The 25,221-nt window shown below is 40.6% G+C and overlaps 1 long non-coding RNA gene across 1 annotated transcript in view; it reads left to right on the top strand.

Moving 5' to 3' along the window:
* LOC148687355 (uncharacterized) overlaps positions 1–25,221 on the top strand; it is a 209,294-nt gene that overhangs the window by 42,392 nt on the left and 141,681 nt on the right. Inside the window, exons 4-6 of the long non-coding RNA XR_015947755.1 lie at positions 11,561–11,647; positions 19,820–19,912; positions 20,228–20,273. This is a non-coding gene — a long non-coding RNA (uncharacterized LOC148687355). The remainder of the gene's footprint in view (positions 1–11,560; positions 11,648–19,819; positions 19,913–20,227; positions 20,274–25,221) is intronic.

Here is a 25,221-nt window from a genome sequence, read left to right on the forward strand (position 1 = left end):
TCAGCGATGCTGTGTTTTGTTTCAATGTGAGATGCTTTGCTTTTGCCTCTCTTTAAAAACACACATACAAAGAAAGCCCAGTTGCATTGTTAACTTTAAATGTGAAAGCAAAATACCATGCTTTGCATTTCCTTTTTATTTTATGGTGAAGCACAAAACAAAGCCATTTATGTTTCTGCTTTGGCATGAATGAGTTATTTCTCCTGTGAAATGCCTATTACAGTATACAAAAATAACAGCAAAGGGGAAGAATGGGAAATGTTCAGATAAAAAAAAAAATTAAATTGAATCTCTTTTTATCATTTCTACACTGCAAGATGGCACTAATGTGAGTCAGAGCTAGATTTATAAAAACTTCCTGCTCTTCAGAGTTCCATAAAGCAGAATAAGAAAACACCATGCCATTTCTATCACAGGACCAAGGACTACAGAGCTGTTTTAGGAAAACCCTACAATGGCTTGTGCATGTGTGGTCAGTTGTTGTTGTTGTTTTTTAAAAAAAATCCCCTTTGAACATCAGGTCCCTATACCATATTGCAGACAGGTGACAGTTTCATAAAAGATAGTAATTTCTGCAGGGAAAGAGGCATTATGAAATGCTTATCAATTTCCAGAAGTGCAATACAAAAAGTAATCCTCAAACTGATTTGCAAATGTTACAAGCTTAATTTTAGATTGGAGAAATTGAGAAAACAGAAATTGATAGATTCATCTAATTGTGTACAGTGGTGAGAGAGGAGGGTTGTTTATTCCAGCATTATAAATCTAAACCCTCCTTGGGTTTAGATTCATACCTTGGGTACATAGAACTAATCTCTGTATCCAACTATATGCTCTTGAATGCCTTGAAATTATCTGGCTAATTATTTAAAAGCATTACTAATGAATCATACAATAGTTGATTCAATAGCTAATTATTTGTTATTGGTCTTTATTGTTTTATTTCACCAGGGCTTCATTCAGATGTCACCTTATTTCATCTTCATGATGTTACTCCTCCTCTCTTCTGCACCCACAAATCTGCTCTGGTGGGTGGTGTGTTTATGAACACATCAGGTAGATAATCCACAAAACAATATAAGCATTTCAGGCTAAAACAACTCCTAATTAATACAGTTACAGGTGCAATGGAATTGAGACTCTTTTGACTTTAAGTACTTTTGAACTAATTCAGTAAATAATGTTGCACTGATGACTCCTGGCATGTGTAAGACTTTATTATCATCTATACCAAAGCATGACATAAACTGATTGTATGGTGGGCCTCAAAGAGGCAAATAAATGTACATAAATTAAAGTTAGTTTGCCACATGCCAGACAAATTGCACAGCAGGGTTGAAGGTTCTGAAATAGTCTGGTTTATCTGTCACTATGTCTCCAAAGTCACCATTAGGTTGACTCAAACCATCAATCTATATGTTGGCTAGGGGAAATATTTCCATATAAAAGCTTTCCGTGAAGAATATCCAGTCAATAGACATTTTTTTTCAAATGAAACTTCCTTGCTTGTCATGTACATATTTTTGATATAACATTTATTTAAGATTTAACCCTTCTACTAGTCTAACAATGAGATCAAAGAGGCTGCAGCCTCTTCTCTGACAAGATGCTCACCTGCTTTTATTGTTGCTGGAGGTAAGAACTTGGTTGGGAGAAAAGCCATTCCTTCTTTTGGGACAATCCATTCCTGGTTGCTATGCAAGACAGGAGTTACTGAGCTGGAGGTGATATTGGGGAAGCAAGGGAGTGGAAACTGGCCACAGACTCACTACAAAGATGCAGAGCACCATCCAGGGATGTTGAAAGCCAAGATTTCTCATGTTTCCTGCCTTGTTGCTACTGTGTGTGCTTGCAGTAGGGTCCATTACAAGGCTGGGGAACCAGTGGCTCTACAGATGGTATACAAATCCCATCTTCCATGACAAGTAGTCATTGGTACTCCATCCTTGGCTTGAGGCCTGAAGCCCAACCATAGTAGTTCCTCTGCATGTTCTCTGTTGCTCCCTCAAGTTGGCAAGCATGAAAAGAGAGCTGGGAAACTTTCTATTCCAGAACCTCTGTAGTCTGAAGTGCATTCAGCATGAAACTCCAGAAATATGGTATATGTTACTCTATTCTGCCTTTTCTGATTCTTTACTTTCATTATATTTATGTTCTCCGTATACACCAGGATTCTCAAATGATACATTATTGCTGCAAATCAGTAGCTGTGGGAGTATTTTAGGAAGAAAGGGAAAGGTAACATGCTTCTGTATGTTCTCCCAGTGTACCAGATTTTATACATGCATGGAACAGTATTCATTTTCAGTCAATCACTATTGCAATATATTTTAAATGAACAAAAATGAGTATACTTTGCTTGTTATTACTGTACATGACTAACTCCTAAGAAACATTGAAGTGAGTTGTGATTTAGTTATAGTTATGCTGAAAAGAATAAAAAATGAAAAATGATGATGCTTTGGGAAATGCATTATATATGATTTAAGGAATTATTATGCAAAAAAGAATACTATGCATCAGACTGAAACTGTGTGTACAATACCCCATGATGATAATTCCTGTAGTTATGTTTTATTGATATGAAAGTGAATAACACAAGCTTATGTATGATTGACTTGAAATGATATTAAATTGTCAAGTATGATAAAATATATTGATGTCTTATTTGTAAGAAAAAATAAAACATTAAGTCATGGTGAAAGAACACAACCAAATGGCTGCTCTTACCCAAATTTATATATTATATTTGGAATATAAACAAGCCTCATCAGCCATAATGTGGTGGGGGGGGCAGATTAGTATTCGCTCACTTGTGAGGACATGGTGCTTGCTAGAGCAGGAGTGGGGTGGCCCAAGGTGGTAGTGGGTCAAGTTTGGCAGTGGCAGCAGCCTTGAGCTCCCACAACCTAACCGCCTTGCCCTGCCCTGCCCTATCCCATTCCAGCAAGTGTCATCACCTCTGGAACCACTGATGCTCTGCCCCTCCACCCCACACACGTGCCACTGCTGAGCCTAATGTGTAATAGATTCTGTTCATGTATTATTATTAAGATTTATAACCATTTTGTTTATTATTTACAATGCACTCCTATGTATTGTAAACTCAGAAATAAGGCCCACTAAGTTCAATAGGATATGCTGATGACACAACCTTGATGGCAGAAAGTGAGGAGGAATTAATGAACCTTTTAATGAGGGTGAAAGAGGAGAGTGCAAAATAGCCACTTCCGCATCCTACGGAGGTGGGGTTGTGGGCGGCCCGACTGAACCATCGCGTAGGGGCTGCGAGTCAGCTCCTGCGCGATGGATGGTTCCCGCCTGCGTCATCCCTGGGCCAACCAATAAGGTCGGCCGGGGGCGGGGCTTGGCAGTTTAAAGCCCCCTGCAGGCGGGAACACATCCTCTTTCACCCCTGTTCGCCGGAGCGAACAATTCTTGCTTGCTTCCTGCTTTGTTCTCCTGGAAAAGACCCAGATGTTGAGAAAGATGGAGGGCACAAGGAGAAGGAGACAACAGAGGATGAGGTGGTTGGACAGTGTTCTCAAAGCTATCAACATGAGTTTGACCAAACTGTGGGAGGCAGTGGAAGAGAGGAGTGCCTGGCGTGCTCTGGTCCATGGGGTCACGAAGAGTCGGACACGACTAAACGACTAAACAACAACAACAAGTTCAATAGACCTTACTCCCTGGTAAGTGAGCAAAAAACCCCAACCTAACCCACTGAAAAATCTAACTTGAGAATCAGAGGGCTCAGCTGAAACATGTGGGATGGAGTATGGCAGAAAGTGAGAGGGAGGGGAATCACCTTAACCAGACAGATGTTCTGTGCAATTTTGAGTCTTTGCTAACTTTCCAGCCCAAATTATTTGCAAGTGTGTGTGTTGGGGGGGGGCATGGAACAGTTGACTTCAGGGGACATGGAAATGGCAAGCTTTCTTCATATGAACTCTCTTACGCCAATACATTATGTTCATTGGCTCTCTCTCTGTCTCCTCCCCCACCGAGACTGCTAATGCACTTCCAGAAGCTGGTATTGTGCTTCCAGAAGTGTGGCCCAACTTCCTGAAGTATAATGGTGGTGACAACAGAGGCCATTGTAGCAGTGGGACATCCAGGATTTCAAACAGTAGCTGGGGCAGTTTCTGCAAATCCAGGATGCACTGTTCAAAGTGGGAAAGTTGGCTGGGATGCCATAATGCATAGCAATACCACATGAATTAAAACAACAACAACAACAACAACAACAACAACAACAACAACAACAACACGACAATTGTCATAGATGAATTTTACAACTGAAGAGCTTTGTCTTATTAATATTTTGTTGAGGGAAAGGTGTAGACACTCATGCGAGGACAACTGCAACAGAGCAACCTCACAGCTTCTGAAAGCAAATAAGCTCCAATTTGAAGGAGGTGTGAGTTGTGTGCCTATGTGTGGGGAGAGAAGGAGGCGAACAGTTTGACTTTGCATTTCAAGTAAATGATGTTTTACCCTGGACTTCTGCTTAATTTATGGGATTCACTGTCACAACATGTGGTAATGGCCAGTAGCCTGTGTGACTTTAAAAGGGAATTAGTAAGAAGAAGAAAATGTGGATGATAGGTCGTATTAGTGTGCCATCCCGTGGCCCCTGGGATAATGTCCTACGGCAGGCATCCCCAAACTGCGGCCCTCCAGATGTTTTGGCCTACAACTCCCATAATCCCTAGCTAACAGGACCAGTGGTCGGGGAAGATGGGAATTGTAGTCCAAAACATCTGGAGGGCCGAAGTTTGGAGATGCCTGTCCTACAGGGTGCATTGCACAAAGCAGATGTTACCTTTTGCCCACAGAGAGATGTCTGTGGGTGGAGGGGGATATCCGGCCTTGCAACTTACCCCACAGTGGGCATAGAAACCTTCACTATCCTGGCAGCAGTACCAGCAAAAGGAAGCATGTCAGCATGATGCCAGAATGCAACAGATTAGTCTTTGCATCCACTGGCTCCCCGCATTCCCACAAATAGGAAAAATAAAATCCATAAAATACCTCCTCATATACACTTGCCAGTGTAAGCCCTGCAGGGATTTGGATTTTGCGGTTCCTACATGCATCTTCACTTCTTCCATCCCCTTTTTATTGCTCTGCTTGCTGTGATGGATACATGGAAGCTCCATCTATCCCACTAAATACTGGTTGGCGGGCAGCAATGCCAGGAGGCAGCTACTGCCTTCATCCTTTGTGCCAACTTTATTAGGAAAATTGAAGCAAGACAGCACAGAGAAAGGCAATGATGAATGCAGATTCCATGCCATATTTATGTCAGCACAGCAAAAAGAAATGGTGTTTTTATTACCATTGCTGGGCTCAGATGTAGGTAATCTCTTTGCACAAAACTACACACTTGGTTGGTATGCTGGGGTCTGCCAGCCCATAGGAATTGCAAATCATTAAAACTTGACTAAAGTAACTCTACCAGCTAATGAGTGTTAGGTGTTTTTTGTTATTAAAATGATTAAAAAACTATTAGGATCATGTGTACTTAAAAGGATGCATTTAAACATTGTGCAGGTTTGCCTTTCATTATGAAACCTAGCAGCATTTGATGTGATTTACAACAAATCTTATTTAAAAGCTAATATACTGTGTAAGGCTCTGTATTAATGCTATTTGCCTGTCAGTATTTTGTACCACATTGTCATTAAGTATCTAATGATTCCATATATGTTTATTACAATCAGCATGTTTTCTCCTCCTCAGATGCCCCAAAGGAAAAAATATAATAATATGCAGTGAAACCAACATTTAGAAGCCAGCCAGCCATGCTGCCGCAAGAGTTTTGCTCTGCTCTGCCCTGATCAGCATAACAAAACAAGCCAGTTCTTTAATAGCACAATCTTATGCATGCTTATTCCAAAGAAAGTCCCATTGTGTCCTATAGTGCCTGCTTCCTAGTAGGTCTGTTTTAGATTGTGGCCTGAAACGCTTTCATTATTTTCATTCTTTATCCCTTTGCCCCTTTACAGTCAGTACTTCTTGTAGAATGCAAGAAGGTTGTATAGGTTAATTATTAAGGACCATGTTCCATAAAATGAACCGTAAAATATCTTAGCAGTTAACATAAAAATAATAAACTTGTTCCTAAGACACAGAATGCACATAGCTGAATCACATATCAGGGAAAGCCTGAATAAATAAAGTATTAGTTTCCCACCCTCCTGTCAGTTTCCCCCTTGCATCCATTAGAAACCCAAGTCAGTAGACTGGATTTAATCTTGGAGGAATTGTACCAACTGCTGTACTGCTTAAAACAGGCCACTGATGAAGAAAGAACTATTTCTCCCCTTTGTTCTTCAGAGCCCTTCAGAGTACAACTGACAGGCTTAATTAAGACTGAATACATTCACATTTTTCATGTGTTAAATACATGTAATGTTATGGCAAGTCCAAGATGGAACTGGACTGCACCCAACCTTGATCCTAACCCTCAATGTCCTCAGATTCAGCTGTGCATGTGCAGATGCATGACATGATCAGGTCCCTTCTGAACATGTGGGATAGCTACACGTGAGCATCCATATATGACTCTTTAGCTGTCTATGTATTGGGGGCAGGAGAACAATGTTGAGAGCAGGGTTGGTCAATGCAGCCCCACTCAGCCTCTACACACAAGACTAAAGCATGGAGGTAAATTTCTGAATGGGACTTATGTGGGAGGAAAGCCACAATGCTCTGGGTGAGTGTAGATCTACAAATACTCTACATTGCAAGTGTGTTCCCAGATGTTTCTCTTCCTAGTTAAATATAAAGTCAGGTTAGTGACCTAGGTCCAGATACTTTGAGGTGGCATATTATGGGATAGCAAACAGAAGAGCCTCAGCATCAGGGTTCTGCAATTCATGGGGAGTCTCTACAAGGAAAGGAGGCTCCCTGCTTGAGAAGTTCATCCTCCAATTCATGAAGGGTAATGGGAATTGGGAAGGGTAGGGCTAGTGCTCTCATTCACACACCCCTCCCACCTTGTACTTTTGTTTAACTTAGCACCTAATCAGAACTCCTGAAGGCGGCTTCTGTGTTGCTATCCAACCCTTTTTACCAATACTTTTAATTCTGCTTATTAATTGCTCATAAATGTTTATGAATTTCTGTGTCACTCAAATGAGTGTGTTAGCTCATGTGCAAGTCATTAATTATTCATTCGTAAGTAATTATGCTCCTGATTTATTTATTTATTTGTTTCCTATATTGCTGCTCATTAGGTAAACCAGCAATGTTAAGGGTCACTCCACTGATTCAGGGACAGGACTTATGCTTATCAGAACCTGAGGCAAATGACTATGAATGCATTCTCATAAAAATCTAGAATAGGCACTTTTCAGGACTAATGAAAATGCAACCTTGAACACAAGAATGTATCACGAGATATATATACAGTATTCATATTCCTAGCTGCATCAGTGATGATTAACTAAATATCAAGAAAATAATAATTTTTTTTTAAAAAAACCCAGCTTGGGATGGGAAGATGGAAAGGCACAAACCACCAGTGCAGGTCCGATTGAAAGGCACATCAAGAATGTGGATGGGAATTGAAGGAACGTGTCCCTTCTCCTCAACTCAATGCCCAACTCAACTCAACTGCTATACATTTTTTGTATAGCAAAAAATGATATTAATTTGATGTTTCTTCAGGGGATCTTGTCAATAAGTGTTGGTCCATCATGAAGCTAAATCAGGATAAAGGCAATATTTAATATGCTTATCCTGGTACAAATGTTGAGGGAGAAATGGAATGTTGTAGTTAAGAGATGGTAGTTGTCATTGCCATGACTGCAAAGAGATGGAAAAGAGAGTGAGAAAGGAGGGACAATTCTGAAAATTTCCATTCCCACATCTCATATGCTCCCCTCCCAAATTGAAAATGCAGTGGTACCTCTAGTTACGAATTTAATGCGTTACGAATGCACATTCGTAAGTAGAAAAAAATTGTAAGTCGAATCCTATAGGAATGCACTGAGAGAAAAAAAATTGTAAGTCGAAGCAACCCTATCTAAAAATTCGTAAGTAGAAAAAATCCTATCTAAACCGCATCCAAGATGGCGGACAGAGCTCCATTCGTAAGTAGAAACATTCGTAGGTAGAGTTATTCGTAAGTAGAGGTACCACTGTGTTTGTTTTAGAACAATTGGCTCAACCACACTACAAACTGAAGAATGCTAAATGGGTGTTGACATAATTTGGAGTTTTACTGATCCAATGTCCATTTCAAATATATGATAGGGACACCACATGACTGCAGCCAGTTGGAGTATGTAACATATGGACTAGCCAAACTATGATGCTTCCTGGCAGTGATTTAACAGAGTGTGTAAAAAGAAAAGAAAAGTGCTATCTGTTCACCCAAATCCTCATTGAGTAACTACATGATCTAATGTGCCAATACAGTCTTCCCCAACCTAGCATTTTCCAGATGTTCTGAGCTACAACTGCAACTGATAGCCAGTTAATAGTCCAAAACATCTGGAATGTGCCAGCTTGGGGAAGACTGTGTATAGTGGTACCTCGGTTTATGAACACAATTGGTTCCGGAAGTCTGTTCATAAACTGAAGCGTTCATAAACTGAAGCGAACTTTCCCATTGAAAGTAATGGAAAATGAATTAATCCGTTCCAGATGGGTCCGCAGCGTTCATAAACCCAAAATTCATAAACCGAGGTGTTCATAAACCGAGGTTCCACTGTATTACTTTTTCTGTAATAGTGTTACATGTGGATTTTAGCACATATGAACCAGATGTGCATGTGAATGTTCTTGCACTCAAATCTAGTTTTGCATCATTGATTATATTATAGTTTTGCATCATTGATTATATCCTGCAGAACATGCTTATTTGGATTTTGCTTTGACATGTTAGCTGGCCCTGAAAAATGTACCCCCCCCCCCCTTTGAAGGTTTTATTTCTGTGGAAAGTATTCAAGCACAAACTTTGAGCATCTCGATTCCTGATTTAATACAGAAAGTTGGCACCCGCTGAAAATCCCAACATTGCTTTTTTTAAAAAAATAGTAATTGCTGAGGAATAATCCATAAAGTAAAGGACTATCTAGCGACACTTAACATGAATCATGAAGAATGGCTTTAGGAAACTGTTCTGCTAGTTTAAGTGTAGGAAATGATATTTTCCTCACATTTTGCCCTTTGCTGTCCTAATCTTTCCTCTAATGCAAAATTTATCAGATTTGGGATTTTGTTGATCTCAGCAGTATATCATGTATATCTTTCTATATTTCTCTAGTAAGCTCATGCACTCATTCTTTGTATTTATTTTTCATATCTCCAGTAAACCTTATGAAGGAAATTTTTGTTTTGTTTTTGTCGTCGTCATTATGGTTGCTGACCTCTATATTTTTCTATTTTCCTGCAATGGTGGATTTATAAATAACTGATATGGTATAATAAGATAATCTTGCAGAGCATTTGGAACTGTGACAGTCGAACAACACTTTCAAAATAGCCCTTCTTTGTGATACCCAGTTATTATTAAACAAAGGGGGCATGGACACTTAAAAGGTGTAATCCTATTTAGTTACTTGGGAGTAGGTTACAGGTAGGTAGCCGTGTTGGTCTGAGTTGAAGCAAAATAAAAAAATTCCTTTAGTAGCACCTTAAAGACCAACTAAGTTTTTATTTTGGTATGAGCTTTTGTGTGCATGCACACTTCTTCAGATACACTGAAACAGAAGAGCTAGACCCTTATGTATATTCAGAGGGGGGTGGGGGTGGGAGGGAATGGGAGATGGGCTGATAGGAGTGGTAAACGACTGCTGATGACTCCAATAGGTCCTGCGGGGGGGGGGGAGCAAGGGCTGAGGCGCTAAAGAAAACTTGATCATGCATAATGAGATAAGAATCCTATGTCTTTGTTCATCCCAGGTGGCTCCATGGTTTTAAGCTTGGTAATGAGTTCCAATTCAGCAACTTCTCTTTCCAGTCTGTTTCTGAAATTTTTCTGTAATAAAACAGCTGCTTTGAGATCTTGTATAGAATGTCCTGGGAGATTGAAGTGTTCTCCTACTGGTTTCTCTGTCTTGTGGTTCCTGATGTCAGATTTATGTCCATTTATCCTTTGGCGTAGGGTTTGGCCTGTTTGTCCAATATAGAGAGCTGAAGGGCACTGTTGGCATTTGACTATTGCATTAGTCCTTATACCGTAGAACAGAGCAACAGTGCCCTTCAGCTCTCTATATTGCTCTATACGCTTTCGAACTGCTAGGTGGGCAGGAGCTGGGACCGAGCAACGGGAGCTCACCCCGTCGCAGGGATTCGAACCGCCGACCTTCTGATCGGCAAGCCCTAGGCTCTGTGGTTTAACCCATACACTGCGCAAAAACAAAACTATGCCGTGATAAATCCCTGAAACGAGATATTGATAAGGTGAATAATACTAAAACTCAACTAATGATTACTCAAAGAAACATAATAGGTTTAAATTTCCCCAAAGAAACTAGGATATAGAAAAGACATGAATATCTCAAAATAACCTCTAAATAAAGTAAACCTTGGTGCCGGCTAAGTGACTCGTTTCACTGGAAAATCTCTATCTGTTTCCTCAGAAGGAAAATGTTAAGGGGCTGGGGTTTCCTTATAATCAAAACTCAACAGGAGCTGTAAGCTCTGAAAAGAATTGAAAATTAGATAGCAGTCAGGGATAAACTTCCCCAAGATAAGACTATAGTTGTTAGCTATAACTAACTAACTAAAGGTTAGCTAACCTATGGGACAGTTCAACTAATGAATATCATTGCTCTTAGAAAAGATTAAGTAAAGGGCTGTAAAAGCTCTCCTAGTTGTGATGGTGTGACGCCATTGTTCAGACTGTGCAGACATTTATGCCACATGTAAAGAAATACTAGTCTTTGAATGCGCATGGGCAGTTCAGTGGGGCTTATGCCTAAGTAAGTGCAACTTTAGAGTAGTTTAGTATAACAGTAAAAAAAAAGGGGGGGATGCATTGCAAGGATAAAGTTCTGCAAAATGAACCAGCTCTTGCTGCTCCCACTGGTCAGTATTGGAGGGCAATAAATGACGCCAGAGCTGTGATTGATAAGTGATATCACTGGGCAAGAGGAATCCCTGGGGCCCTAAAGAGCTGCTGTTTTCCGCTTCCTGCTTGTGTCTTATTTTCTAGTCCTTGGATCCACTTGTTTGCTGCTCTATTTGCTTTGTGTTGCTGCCTACCCGTCACATGGAGCAGGCAGCTCCTTGAGAAGCTTTTTAAAAATATGTGTGTCAGAGTATAAGAAGTGCAGCCAATATCAAATATTTGAGATTATGCATGTTCATGGCTGGCAGTAGTAATATACAATATTTTCTGTATTCAGTTGCCTTTTATTTTCTAGCTGTAATCTTGAGCAACACACCAGCCACAGACAATGTTGCAACCAAGACTTAATAGGGTATGGGAAACACTGTTAACAGCAGCAAAAAAGAAAAAAAAAGAAAATAATAATAATCTCTTTTCCATATTTAACCATTTTATGTTCTCATCTCTTTCCTTTTTCTGCTGTTTTGGAAGTGGCATCCATTTGGTCTTCTAACTTGAGCCCTTGACTTAAAGCATAACCATACATGTCTACTCCAAAGTTAGCCCATTGGGTTCAAGGTAAGTAGGTACAAGATGACAGCCTTAATCATTGGCTGTCTGAAAGTTTTTGTTTGTTTATCTCAGACTCCTGTCCACTAGATGGCAATGCAGCAAGCAATTCTTATATGAAAGCAATGCTAGAGAATTCAAAGGCTGCAAAACTGGGGGAAAACCTGCATATTGCCATAAAGCAAAACTGCAGAAAAAGATGTAAAATGCAGTGATATGTGACAGTGGTAGAAACACCCCAAATTTTGTTATGCTTTTATGTATGCTTTTATATATGCTTGGTACCTACTTTTATATAAAACTATATGGAGATGAGCTTGTGATCTTTCTAGTATTATCATTATTAATTTTGAATGGTAAAATCAAATCTATGATAAAAAATCATGCATAAATTAACTATTATTGTTGTAGACATAGGTTTATGCAGGCTGGATTATTACACGTGTTATCTATTAAAGACTTTCTGAGAAAAGCCCAATCATAAATACATAAAGCTTGGGGGATTTTAAAATTTTAATATGCTAGAATTTGGTATGCCAGAGCAATATTGGACAACATTGAAAATGGCCTGGAAATAGGGATGTCTGAGAATTTCAATCAAAACACAACTGGCTGCAGAAATTGACTCTGTTTGCGTATTTGCTCCTTTTCTGGGCCAGATTAACATTATGCAAATATAAGCATGCAGTTGTTGACAACAGATTTCAAAGCTGTGAAGAACATGCATCCAAGTTAAGGTACTCCATTGAATCAACTGCAACTTACTTCTCACCAATAAGTCCCATTAAGTTATGTGGTGCTTACTCTCAGGTAAGCCTTTGCATTTATAGTCCCACTGTTCAGCACAGTAAATATCTATTGTCTAATTATACACCATGTGCAGCCTTACTGTGCAATCCTAAACATGTCTACTCAGAGTAAGTTCCCCATTGAAATAATGGGGCTTACTCCCTAGTAAGTTTAGGATTGCAGCCTTAGTGTATGCATGTTCGCTCAAAATTAAATTCAGGTATGGTTTAGGCAGCACAAAATCCCTATAACAACTTTAATTTATATCTCTCCCTTCCTCCCCAGGGCGGCAATCCTAAATGCAAGTGTTTATTAGCTCTAATAGCAGACCCACCTCATCCCTTCATGAGTAAATAAATGCCCAATACACTGGGGAAGGGGAGTGGAAATACTAGGACAAGCTCTTAATGTGTCTAGTCAGATAAACTCCAAGTAACTAAGTTCAGGATTCAACCTTAGTCTGTTTACTGAAGAGTAAATCTCAACATTAATTGTGGTTTGGATATCAAATCATTCTTGTGATATATGTCTTGGGTGCAGCGTGAAGGAATACTCTTAGTTTTGGAAACCCCTCCCCCATAGGAAACAAACCTGTTTATAGCTTTTCAAGGTTCATTTTGGGCAGATAGTAAAGAATCCTCTCATGCTGTTTTTGGATTCTCACCACCACAATCTCAAAGGGTTTCATATGGGTTTCTCCCACCTCACCCCACTCCCTTCATTTTACAGTGTGGGTCTGTCATGTGCACCTTGGGGAATGCTGGACAGCACAGCCAGGTGCACATGTCAGGGTCAAATGCCCTAGTTTCACTTAGCAAGCACCCCAGTTCTTTCCCTGCTTGCATGCCCAGTGGTCTTGAGCAGGGATCCCCAAACTAAGGCCGGGGGGCTGGATGCGGCCCAATGGCCTTCTAAATCCGGCCCACGGATGGTCCGGGAACCAGCATGTTTTTACATGAGTAGAATGTGTCCTTTTATTTAAAATGCATCACTGGGTTATTTGTGGGGCATAGGACCGGGCCCCTGCTGAAAAAGTTTGCTGACCCCTGGTCTTGAGTGATGTTTTCCTTAAACCTGTCAATTAACTTAACTGCCCACACTTGCTCAATTGGCTTATCTTTTGCAGATTTAAATAAATATAAGCTTTCCACCAATATTCTGTTTCACAAATCTTATTCCAGGATGTATGCACCATAAAAGGACACAATAGCAAAGAGAACACAGTAGAATAAAGTAAAGTTACATGCTACCCAAATCTCCAAGTGACATTCCAGCAGTTCCAGGCACATACCCAGGATCCATGTTACCTTTTGGAAATGAGGCACAGTAGAGACTGTGGTGTCTTTATGATATATGGTTTATTTACACATATATACAACCTGATCCTACAATGGAGGGTCTCACAGCATTGACACTCCAAGAAGGTCTGGTTCCTTCCATAGCTGCAGCCTTGGATCCAAACAGACACCAACCATGGCTCTGATTTTCTGCAGCTTGCTGACCTTTAAAGGCTGCATCATTTTCACCCTAGTAATATCACTACCATTGCAGTCCTAAACTAGGCACTAAAACTCTACTTCAGAATTGCCCTCTGTCTTCCAAACTAAATCTGGGTTGAGGGAGGGGTCCTTCATATTTGATTTCTTAATGGACCATTACCTCCCCTTTGTCTTTCCTAATGGCTCATCTCCCAGGCAATTACCAGACTGCCCTGGCTATTCCAGCAGTTGAATCTGTGCTGGATCCAAGAATAAGAAGGGAGATCCAGGAATTAGGTCCAGGCAAACCTCACCAGTGTCAGAAGACTCATTCTTGGTTTCCATAGGCTGGCATTCCATAGGCTGGCATGGGTACTTTCTAACCCATCCTCCCTGCCATACTGTGTCACTACTGCTGCATTTTATGCATTTGATTTGTAGCTGTCATGATAACCTATGCTATCCATTAGCAATTATTGTGGGAAATAAATGCAATAAATGATCTCAGCGATTTCTGCTCTCCATCAAAATAAAATATGCAAATGATTTGATCCTAAGTGTAGAATGAAATCCTTTTAAAACAAAACCAAAAGGGCCTACCTGTCCCCAAGCCTGTCTTCTTAGCTGATTTACTCAAAAGTAATAAGCTGTCGTCGCAACCCCCGCTTTAAATCTATGCATATCACATTTATCTTCAAGTCTATGTTCTTTGCTTTTCTGAGTCAGCATGGTATTGAAATATACAAGAGCCTTTCTCCCCAGAGAGCACACAGAGCAGGCTTTTGCATACTTAAGCGCACTACTTGTTCACAAGGCTGCTGCAGATAGGCAGATGAAGGTCAAAGTGCAACACACACACATATCCATACAAAACAAAGCACAGCTGGTATGTTTAATTTAGACTTGGTGCCCTTAAGTGGATCAAAAACAGTGCATTAATTAAGCTGCTTTTATGAGAACTCTGGTGTTGTTTTTACATCTGTCCCTTTCCAGTAGGCAATGCCTTTGTTTCCTTGCAGCATGCTTAGGAGAAGTTTAAATTCAGGTCTCTAAATTTATGCCATCACGCACAGACAATTTTACTGCCAAACCAGGTGTCAAGCGTGGGTCTCTGAGATGTTCATTTTAAATTCATCCATATGGTTGAATGAATCCCACTGCTGCTGCTGCACCCAAAACAGCTATGGTGGCAAATAGCCTTTGTGGCTGCTTTGGGAAAAGGAGTCCTGGCATCTGGCTTCAGTCTGCATCTGCATCACCATGCCAAAACAGGGGAATAGCTGTTTAAGCCCTTCCCAATCAGGCTTTGGTTTCTAGTTTTCAGGTCCCCACCTTCCTGCCCTTTATGCAGCACAGGCATTGCTGGTGCCAATTGGCAGCCCAGTAGGATTTTTTTTGCCTGTCACCAAGTTAGTCTTGCTGGTGGTTTTTTGGCCTACTCTGTCCTGATTTGGTGACAAGTGTAGTTAGTGGGAAGGCAACTGCTAAATATATTCATTGGGAACATTGTCAGGTTGTTGTGGGAAGTTATCAGACAGTTAAGGTTTGATGAATCCCCTTATTCACCTTTAAGGGTGGATGATGCAGTTCCAAGCCTTGTTTTCAAGACCATGGACTCGTTGGCAGAGTAGGGAAGAGCCATAGCTTAGTGGCATACCATCTGCCTTGCATATTGAAGGTCCCAGATTCAATCCCCAGCATATCCAGCTAGGGCTGGAAAGGACTAGAGAGAGAGAGAGAGAGAGAGAGCAGCTACCAGTCAGTATAGATAATACTAAACTAGTTGGACCAATGGTATGATTCAGTATAAGGTAGCATTCTATGTTCTGGTGAGCACATTTGAGGTCAACCTGTAGCCTCCACCTGGAGCTATGAGGCCCTGGGAGGGGGTGAAGAATGGAGGCCTCCCTCCTCACCTGAAAAGGATGGGGCTTAAGAGGAGGAGTCAGTGACAAGCATACCTCACCCTTGGCTGGGTTGCCCTGGGCAAGTTTGTTATGTGCATCTAGTATGCCACACCATGCTTCCCCATTGCAGATCTGTTGTGTTAAAATAAAGAAATGTGGCCCAGTTCCCATAATCTTGTGTCATGGCTTTTTATTTCCCAGTGTGGTTGCAACAACTAGGAATTTTTGTAGGAAGTACCAGCATCTGAGATGTCAGAGGGTGAAGGTGACTTTGTAACCCAGAACTCCTTGGAGAATTCAGGGCACCAACGGAAAGGATGATGCTATTGTGTCATGTTGAAAGAAGCTCCAAATAAGAGAGTAGGGGCACAATGACAATTAACTCAGGGGTTAGGGCAGAGGACTGAGGCATGGTCAGCTAGAGCCCAGTCCCCAAAAACCCGCTCCTTAAACTCAAATATTCTCAAAGAGATGATGTTGCATTATGCTGTACCATCCTAAACAGGGTTTTTCCGTTATTATTCTTGTGGGTAATAAAGTATACTTCCGTAAAGAATATTGGAAATCTTTTTCACCTCTCTTTTACAGAGCTCTAACCCATTCCCATTAAGCTGCTTTTTGGCTCGGTATCTACAATAAATTCTACCGCACCACCAAGATAGTGGGTTTCTTAGAAGTTTGTTGAGTATGGTAAAATTAAAAGGGATTAGAACTTAACAAGACACTTTCCATTAACATCTTCATTATATTCTGCAGAAAGAAGTAATTTGGATTTGAAATGCATTACTGTTTATTTGATGAATGAACAGTGTAGGTAATTTGCAAGTAGGAACAAGCCTTTCTTTTTTTAAAAAAAATGCACTGTAGTTATTAAAAATACTTGACTCTCACATTTCAAGATGCAGACAATTTTTTTGGGTTTTATTCTAAAATGTGGGTTTTGCCACTCCTAAGTTCCCAGTCTTTCCCTATACTGTAACTCTACATATATCTGTCTGTCTCTGTCTGCTCCTCCCGATAACCTGTTTATTCAGCATTCATCCTGATTTGCTTGCTCAAAGCTTAAGTGGAAGCTACACTAGGCCTAGTCCTTATTGAACATTCATTATGATTTGTTTGCAGGGAGGTTATACAACAATGTGCTTGAATCCATCCCACAAAATAGTGACAGTCTGGACTCTGGAAGTACTCTCCTTCTCCATCTCCTATTAATAATAATTTCTTTAGTTCCAGTTTACAAACAATAAGTTTACTTCTATTTAGCCCCAGTGCTTTTTTTCTTAAAAAATAAATAAAAATGTTAACGGTACTCTCATTTTCCTACTCATATTGAAATACTGCCCCTCAATGAGGCCAATCTTAGATTCACAAAATGTTTAGGGGTATGCATACCCCTGCGTCATCCCAGAAAAAAAAGCGCTGGTGAGCCCATTTCTGCATTCAGTGGGTTGGAAGCTTGTTTGCTTTCCCTATCATTTAAGGAGGGTTTGTCCTCCCCAGCCTTTTCATTTGAATGCTCAGTTCTCTGCTCACGTGTTCATGGGAACTTTAACCACACAAGCTCCAAAGAGCAAGTCAATTTAACCTGATGTCTGTTCATCCCAGTCTCAGTTTCCTAGACTAGAAGCAAACACACCAGTCCATCTAAAATATCATATCACCCTTTATAAACCCAATTGATAACTGTGCTCTGTGAGGACCACCTGCAGATAGCATCTCATCAGGAGGTCTGTTCTTCAACAATATATGAATTGGGCTTTTGGTGTGGTAGCATCTACTCTTCCCATTACATACCAGGCAGGTGCTGCCCTTGTTGTCCTTTTAGTGCCAAGTGAAAATATTCCTTTTTCAACAAGCCTTTTAAGTGGAGATCTTCATCCCAGTCTTTACCTGTATTGGAACTTTAATTGCTTTTACATATATTAATTATTTGTATATATTTTTACTGTAAAAGCACTTCTACGGGAAGTAAATGAAATCTCAGACATATTTTGGAATCTCTAACTCTGCACATATAGTTAGAATTAAAAAGTTTGTGTCAGTTCAGCACCCCTTAAACTAGATGGTATTATTAGACTAATTTATTGTCAAACCAGCAAGACATTTATTAAGGAATTAATGGGGTGAGCTGGGAATGGGTGGTTAGAGAGTAAAGCAGAAAGGGTTGCACAGAAATATAATTACCGACTTTCTTAACAACCATGATGGCTAAGCCTGTATTATTAGATTCTTCACTTCTCCTCTATCAAAATTGTTATGATTAGAGTGCCAACTATGTGGCAAGAATGTGAGCAAATGCAACTTGAAGTCACCATTCTTCCAAAGCTCACCCAGTGCATGTGTGTGCAGTGTCTGAAAAAGATTGTACTTTGGCTTGGTTATGTGTGAAGTGTGTGTATGCATCCAACATTGTGATTTCTACTAGTGAATCAAGAAGAGACAAGTCTTTCCCCAAAGTGCATACTTAAATAGGGATTTGAAGCTAGACAGAGCACAGCTCCTCTGAGAGAATATAGCTTCATTGAGACAGAAATTACAAGCTGTAGTGTGAGATCCTAAGGACTCCCTAAAGGAAAGGAAATTGGACAATTCCCCCCCAAAACTAGGCTTGTAGTTAGCCCACTGTACAACTGGTGTGATAGCCTGGAAACCAGGTTAGATGGGGGAAGCATTAAATCTAAACAGGTGTAGGCATTAAAGTTAATCTTGTTCAGAGGTCATTTCTCAAGAGAACTGCATTGATCTTACCTTACTATTTAGTCATTTTACATAATTTTATCATGATTTAGAAAGGAGTCAAATTATTTACCCTATTTTTAAATAGAACATTTTGTTTTCCAACATGACTGAAACATACGCAGAGAAAGGCAGGGGGGAGAGGAGATTTTAGTTGATGACATATGCAGCAAAGGTGTGTTTTCAAGGTGGGAGCAAGGTTGCCATAGAAGGGGAGGCATGCTGGAAGTAGACAGGTTCATGGGAGATGGCAGGAAAGAATGAAAGATGAGGAAGTAAAGGGAAGTTGAATAAAGGGAAGTAGAGAAGAAGATATGAATAGAGGCTGGGTGAAGTGACGGATGAAGGATGTTGAGGAAAGGGGATTGACATTTAGAAAACATCTGAAGGCAACCCTGTTTAGGGAAGTTTTTAATGTGTGACATTTTAATTTATTTTAATCTTGGTTGGAAGCCGCCCAGAGTGGCTGGGGAAACCCAGCCGGATGGGCGGGATACAAATAATAAATTAATATTAATAAATTAATATTAATAAATTAATATTAATATATTATTATTATTATTGGAAGAAAGAAAGGAGGTTAGCAGAAGTGTTGAGCAGCAGAAAGAGAAAGCTCTTAGAGGGCTTCAAAAATGATTAGACAAATTCATGAAGGATAAGTCTACCAGTGGCTACTTGTTAAGATGGAGTCTGCCAACCAGCGCCGTCTTAAGCGCTCCCGGCGCCGTGGTGTGCCGGATCCTCCGGCGCCCGCCGGATCCCTTCAGCGCCCTCCCGCCCCGTTCCGGCGCCATCCCACCCCGTTTCCCAGCGCGGTGGGTGGGTGGGCGCCGCGCGGGTGCAACAGGCGCTGCTGTGCGGAAGGCGGGCGGGCAGGCGCAGCTGCGTGGCGGACCGGTCGGCTAGTGGGTGGGCGCAGCTCGCGGCGCCCTCCTGGCGGGCCGGCGCCATGGTGCCCTGCGCCACCCAGCCTGCACGTAGGGCCGGGCCTGCTGCCAACTGAACACCAGTTGCTGGAAACCTCATGAGGAGAGATTTCTGCTCAGGCTCTTGTGCTCAGGTCCTGTTTGTAGGTTTCCCACAGGCATCTGCTTGGTGCCTGTGAGAATAGAATGCTGAACTATGTGGGACATTGGCCTGAGCTAGCAGGCTATTTCCCCCTCCATGTATCTTCTCAGCAGCAAGGGACTGAGCACTTGACTTTAAATTAGGGCAAGAGAGAGACACATTGCCCTTAGAGTTCACTCTCCCCAACATTTTCCCCACTGTAGGAAAGTCTTTTGAGCTGCCTCCTTGCAGCCAGCCAGGAAGCATGTGTAGGAGTGGATTTTCCCCACAGGTCTCAACTGTTGCGTTGTTCTTTTGTAAGTATAAATTTCATTAAATTCCTTCAAGTCAATAAGTTGCTGACAACACTTTCTGCTGATGTGCTTATCATCATTTATAATTCATGCAACTTACATTGGTAACACACTTACAACTTCTATTAGTGATTTCTAAAGCCTTTTCTAATGAGATAATGTACTATAAATAAAATGTGGCAATAGTTCCTATTAAAAGCAGGGCATGCTGTGTGGTGGGAGGGTGACATTCATATTCTCCATGTTTCAGCTCCCGAGGATGATGAGCCACTGTGAGTGTGAAATACAGATTCAGCTGGATCTTTTCTTATTGCCTAGATTTTGTCCATATGACTGACATCATTTAAGGAGGCACATCGTTAAGGTTAGTAAAATTATTCTAAGAAATTTTGTGAATTTCATTTCTCCTTAATTTCCTCCAATTTCATTTCATGTAGAATTCTGCATTTTATGTAGAATTAATTGGCAACTTTTGGATGTGACAAACAGAAGTCCATGAAATTTACTTCTGAGTAAATACGCATATGATCATGATGCTGTAGTATGCCTCACAATTCACTCAACCTAATATGCTCAAAATTCATGATCGGAGCATCCTCATTATCACTCACAGAAGAATAAAATTCAAGCATACAGCCCTTAAGCTGGTGTGGGAAAATTGGCTCATCACCATGACTAGCTTCACCTGGGGTCATTGCAAACTGATTCTCAGATGTTCCATTCATTGAACCAGTGATTTTCACCACTTAGCACAAATATTCCATGGGATGGGGTGAGAGTCACATAGGAGGGGCATGAGAAGCTCCCCCCCCCCAAAAAAGAGAGAGGTTATATTCCCATAATGGTGTTGGCATGGTAACATAGTATTCATCTGTCACAAAAGCAGCGTGAACAGGTTGTGTGAACAAGGTCTATTTGACATGACAGGGAATGATATTTCTATTCTCTGGTGTTTACTCTCTGTGATTCCTAACCCTTTTCAGGCATTCTGAGAGTTCTGACTGAACCGAGGTGGGATGCAGCAATAGCATCACAGCAGTAGGCTTCTTCTGGACAATTCACATTCATTCAAATGTTCAGTTGTATGTGTAAGATGGCTCTCCCCACAATCTTAGAGAAATTGTTCTCTTCATATCTAGTATCATATGGATCTTTCGGGCATTCTGCAATATTCTTTGTACTTCAGTTCCATATTGGATTTTAAATGAAGATGATGTATTCCAAGATATATGTTGACAAAAATAAGTAAATATGCTGGTCTAGACCTGCTTTTGTCAACCTGGTGCCCTCAGAATGTTTTGGACTACAGCTCCATGAAAGTCTGCTGCCGATTAGTTGGACACCATCTGGAGGTACTAAGTTAGCAAAGGTTGTTTTAGGTGATCAATGCTCATCATATTTTAAAACATTTCTGAGCACATTCTATAACAACAACAACAACAACAACAACAACAACAACAACAACAACAACAACAATTTATACCCCGCCCATCTGGCTGGGTTTCCCCAGCCACTCTGAGTGGCTTCCAACAGAAAAATAAAATAAAATAATCTATTAAACATTAAAAGCTTCCCTAAACAGGGCTGTCTCCAGATGTCTTCTGAAAATCTGGTAGCTGTTTTTCTCTTTGACATCTGATGGGAGGGCGTTTCACATGGCAGGCGCCACTACCGAGAAGGCCCTCTGCCTGGTTCCCTGTAACTTGGCTTCTCGCAACGAGGGAACTGCCAGAAGGCCCTCGGCGCTGGACCTCAGTGTCCGGGCAGAACGATGGGGGTGGAGATGTTCCTTCAGGTTGTATTCTAACACACAACAATCCAATGAGCTTTTCTTTTAATAATTCTAAGGGGAAAAGCATATCCTAAGATGAACTATAGTTTGAAGAGCTGCAAAGATAAATGTAAGAGTAAAGTAGCATAAGCACTGTCACTCAAGACCAGTTAAATCAGACAGGATGTTGTTTTTGTGGTACCCGAGAGCACAGAAGTTCATACTGATTTCTATAGTGCAATATATCTACAAACCCCAAATGAGCTGTTTTCTGACAGCAATATCAAAATGAGAAGTATATGTGGAAAACTCAGTGCAAAAGAGAACCACCACTGAGATATATTACACTTTTTAAAAGAAATCCACTTCAATGGGAAAATAAAACCAAACCCATGCATAACATTACCTCCAAATTCGGTCACGCTCATTTTACTGCTTCAGATGGGAATGGAGAGAAGTGGAATGAAAGATGGATCATTTTTATATCAAGTCATTGGTTGAGGTCCAAAGATTTACTTTAGGCTGCATTGCTGAACATGCTTTCTAGGGAATAATGTTAATTGAACTCAGTGGAATTTATTTCTGAGTAAACACACTTAAGGCTACACTGTGTTTCCAGTGGTGGTTTTGACTCCCTTCTGCCCATGTGAATAGTAAGCCCCTACTCCAGGTCACAAATTGCTTAGGAAACTCTGTAGTTTCAAAATACATTTTCCATGGAATATTAAGGGGCTGCTGTTTTGAGAAACACAAATCAGCCTTGGGCCCTTGAAACAAGTGGCATGATCCTTTGGATCCAGGGCATAAGAGATGTGATAGAACCAGCCTACACACACATGCAGAATGGTTATCTGGTGATTGATTGCTGTAATTAGATTTACACAAACGATTCACAGTGAATAATTCATTTGCTGAATTTTAGCCCCCTTTCAGTGAGGAATTATTTATGAACATTTCTTAATTATGATGAGCTGTCTCTTCACTTGCAAGTAAGAATTTATTCAGACATATCCCACTCCATGTGCTTCTCATGCTATGCTTCCCTGTTGTTCTTGAGCATAGCTGCCAAGTTATCCCTTTTTTTTAGGGAAATTCCCTTATGCTGAATAGGCTTCCTCGTGAGAAAAGGGAAAACCTGGCAGCTATGTTCTTGAGACACAATTCTAACCTTAGGCATAACCAACTTAAACAGCCCTTTGACCTTTGGGGAAAGAAAAACATTTAAGTTTGAATAGATTTCACCCATCCATTGGACTATGGAGTGCATAACACTTATTACATATGAAGGGACTTTACCTATTATTTGCATTGCCCCCTGCATATAATTATGTCTAGTTTTGTACCCCCCCTCGCCCAACTCAGAATTCGGTGCCTACTGAGCATGCATAGTTTTTGCTCAGCTGTTTTAGCATTCGCCCACAGTTTTCCCCCTTCTAAAAACATACTTCTGCAAAACTTGGGATTCCCCCAAGCCCAATTTGTGCATACAGTATATTGTACTATTCTGAATATCATCACTTAGGGATGGGGGAGAAGATACTTTGGGAATTTATTGACTAAGAGAAATAAAAAAATGAGGGTCTCAGAGACCAACACTTGACACCTGGTTTGAAATATTGTTGTTTGGCAGTAAAATTGTAAGTGCATGATGGCTTACCTGGGAGGAAGCACTGCACTACATAACTTAATAGGATGTATAGCTGAGAGCTAAGTTTTTGAGTGATCGCTGCTGCCATTCTACCCCCACTCACGTCCTGTTGGACCTATATATTATTAGGCAGTGGACTCTCCATATTGATCTCACCTCTAATAATTTGCATGACACTTCAGGGTAGTCAAAACTACAACTCCCAGGGTTAGAGGGAGAAGGGTGCCAGGGGAGCACAACAATGGGATTTAAACTGGTTTACATCTGCTGTAAGTTTGTAGAGCATTCCTCCAGATCTTGAGAATTTTAAAACCAGATTATTGTAATTCTGCACCAGCTGGGTGCACTATTTCAGCATTGCAGCAGAACACCCTTTTAAATAAAAGCTGAGATAATTCAAAGTTTTAAAAAGCTTAGATTTTTAAAAGAGGTAGGAAAACTTGCAATGGGGGTGGGGCAGAACCTACGTTTCTGAGTAAAGAATCTTCAGTGCAGTGTCTAGTTAAAAGTGACCTTCACTAGGCATCCTAATCAGGTATCAAGTACAAGCATCTTGTAGAAAACCATGTTCTCCAGTGCTGTATGTTTTCCTTTCTGCATTCAGGGTAATTAATTTTAGTCATTTCACATTTTCACTCAGAATCCCGATACACTTCTGAAGTCTGTACGTCTCAACTTTGTTTTAAAAGAATGCTATGTGTCAGTGTTCACTTGTTTGTATATTACAATTCATTTTTAAAACAAAAAAAGTAGAAAGCCTTGGGTTGTGTGTTTTGTTTTTGGCCTTTGTTTTTGCCCACAAGAAGTGGATCATTATTTCCACAGACAGCGCTTTAGTTATTAGAGGCTTGTTTGTTTCCCATAATTGAAGGGTTGGAAACCATGGAGGTCAAGTCTTTAGTAATGAGAAGCATCTAGAAAGGAAACTCAAGCAACTTAAAGCTACTCATGTTTATTTTCTGATAATGAACAGCACTATCCTAAGCATGCTTATCTAGAACTAAGTTACCCACCCTCAAGGTGGGCAACCATTTCTCTATTGAGGGCCAGTTTCAATTGGGAGTAATCTGTCAGGGGCTGTATGCTTTTAATGGATGAAGCCAAAACTGATGATACAGGGAGCCATAGACAAATACTGGATTAACTAATCCATTATCATTTTCAGACCATAATTATCTCATGCCTTTGAATACCAGTTGCCGGGGATCTGAAGTGGGAACACGCTATTAAGCTCAGTGCCTGCTTGCAGGCTTCCCATAAGCATCTGGTTGGCCTCTGTTAGAAATATTTTCCCCCCTATGATCAACACCACTATGATGTCAGCACAGAGGAGCCTGAGCATTTTAGACATTTGTTAAAATACAGTAATGTGCATTACCAAAGCCCAGGAATATTAACTAGATATAATGCCATTTACCACAAGGTATTAGGGATGTACCATACAGAAATAAATAAAACAAAAGGAAATCCAGTAGCCAATGAACACTGGGAAAGTGAAATGCAAAACTAACAACTTGGATTGCTAGTGGGAAATAGGAAGTACCGGTATACACAATGACTAAACCAAACCTAACCAATTAGCTGCTGCTAACGGTTTGGATAAATGCAAATATATGTTGCAAACAACAACTTTTTAGGGATGTAGGTACTTGACTGGCATGTCTGGATAGAATGTTCCAGAATCTCTGCTTCACAGAGAAGACCCTGTCTGCAACAGCCACTTACCCATCTCACATCCAAAGTAAATTCTATTTTAAGATTGTTGTGCTATGAGAATAGAATATAGGCTTGATTCATAAGTGTTTTACATCAACCCAAGTTAAAGAAATTGTACCAGAGTCCTTAACATGGCACCTATCAGGAAGCAGCTGGTCCTTACTGTTTTGATGTATG

Source organism: Zootoca vivipara, chromosome Z1 (assembly GCF_965207765.1).
Source record: "Zootoca vivipara chromosome Z1, rZooViv2.hap1.1, whole genome shotgun sequence".
Lineage (NCBI taxonomy): Eukaryota > Metazoa > Chordata > Lepidosauria > Squamata > Lacertidae > Zootoca > Zootoca vivipara.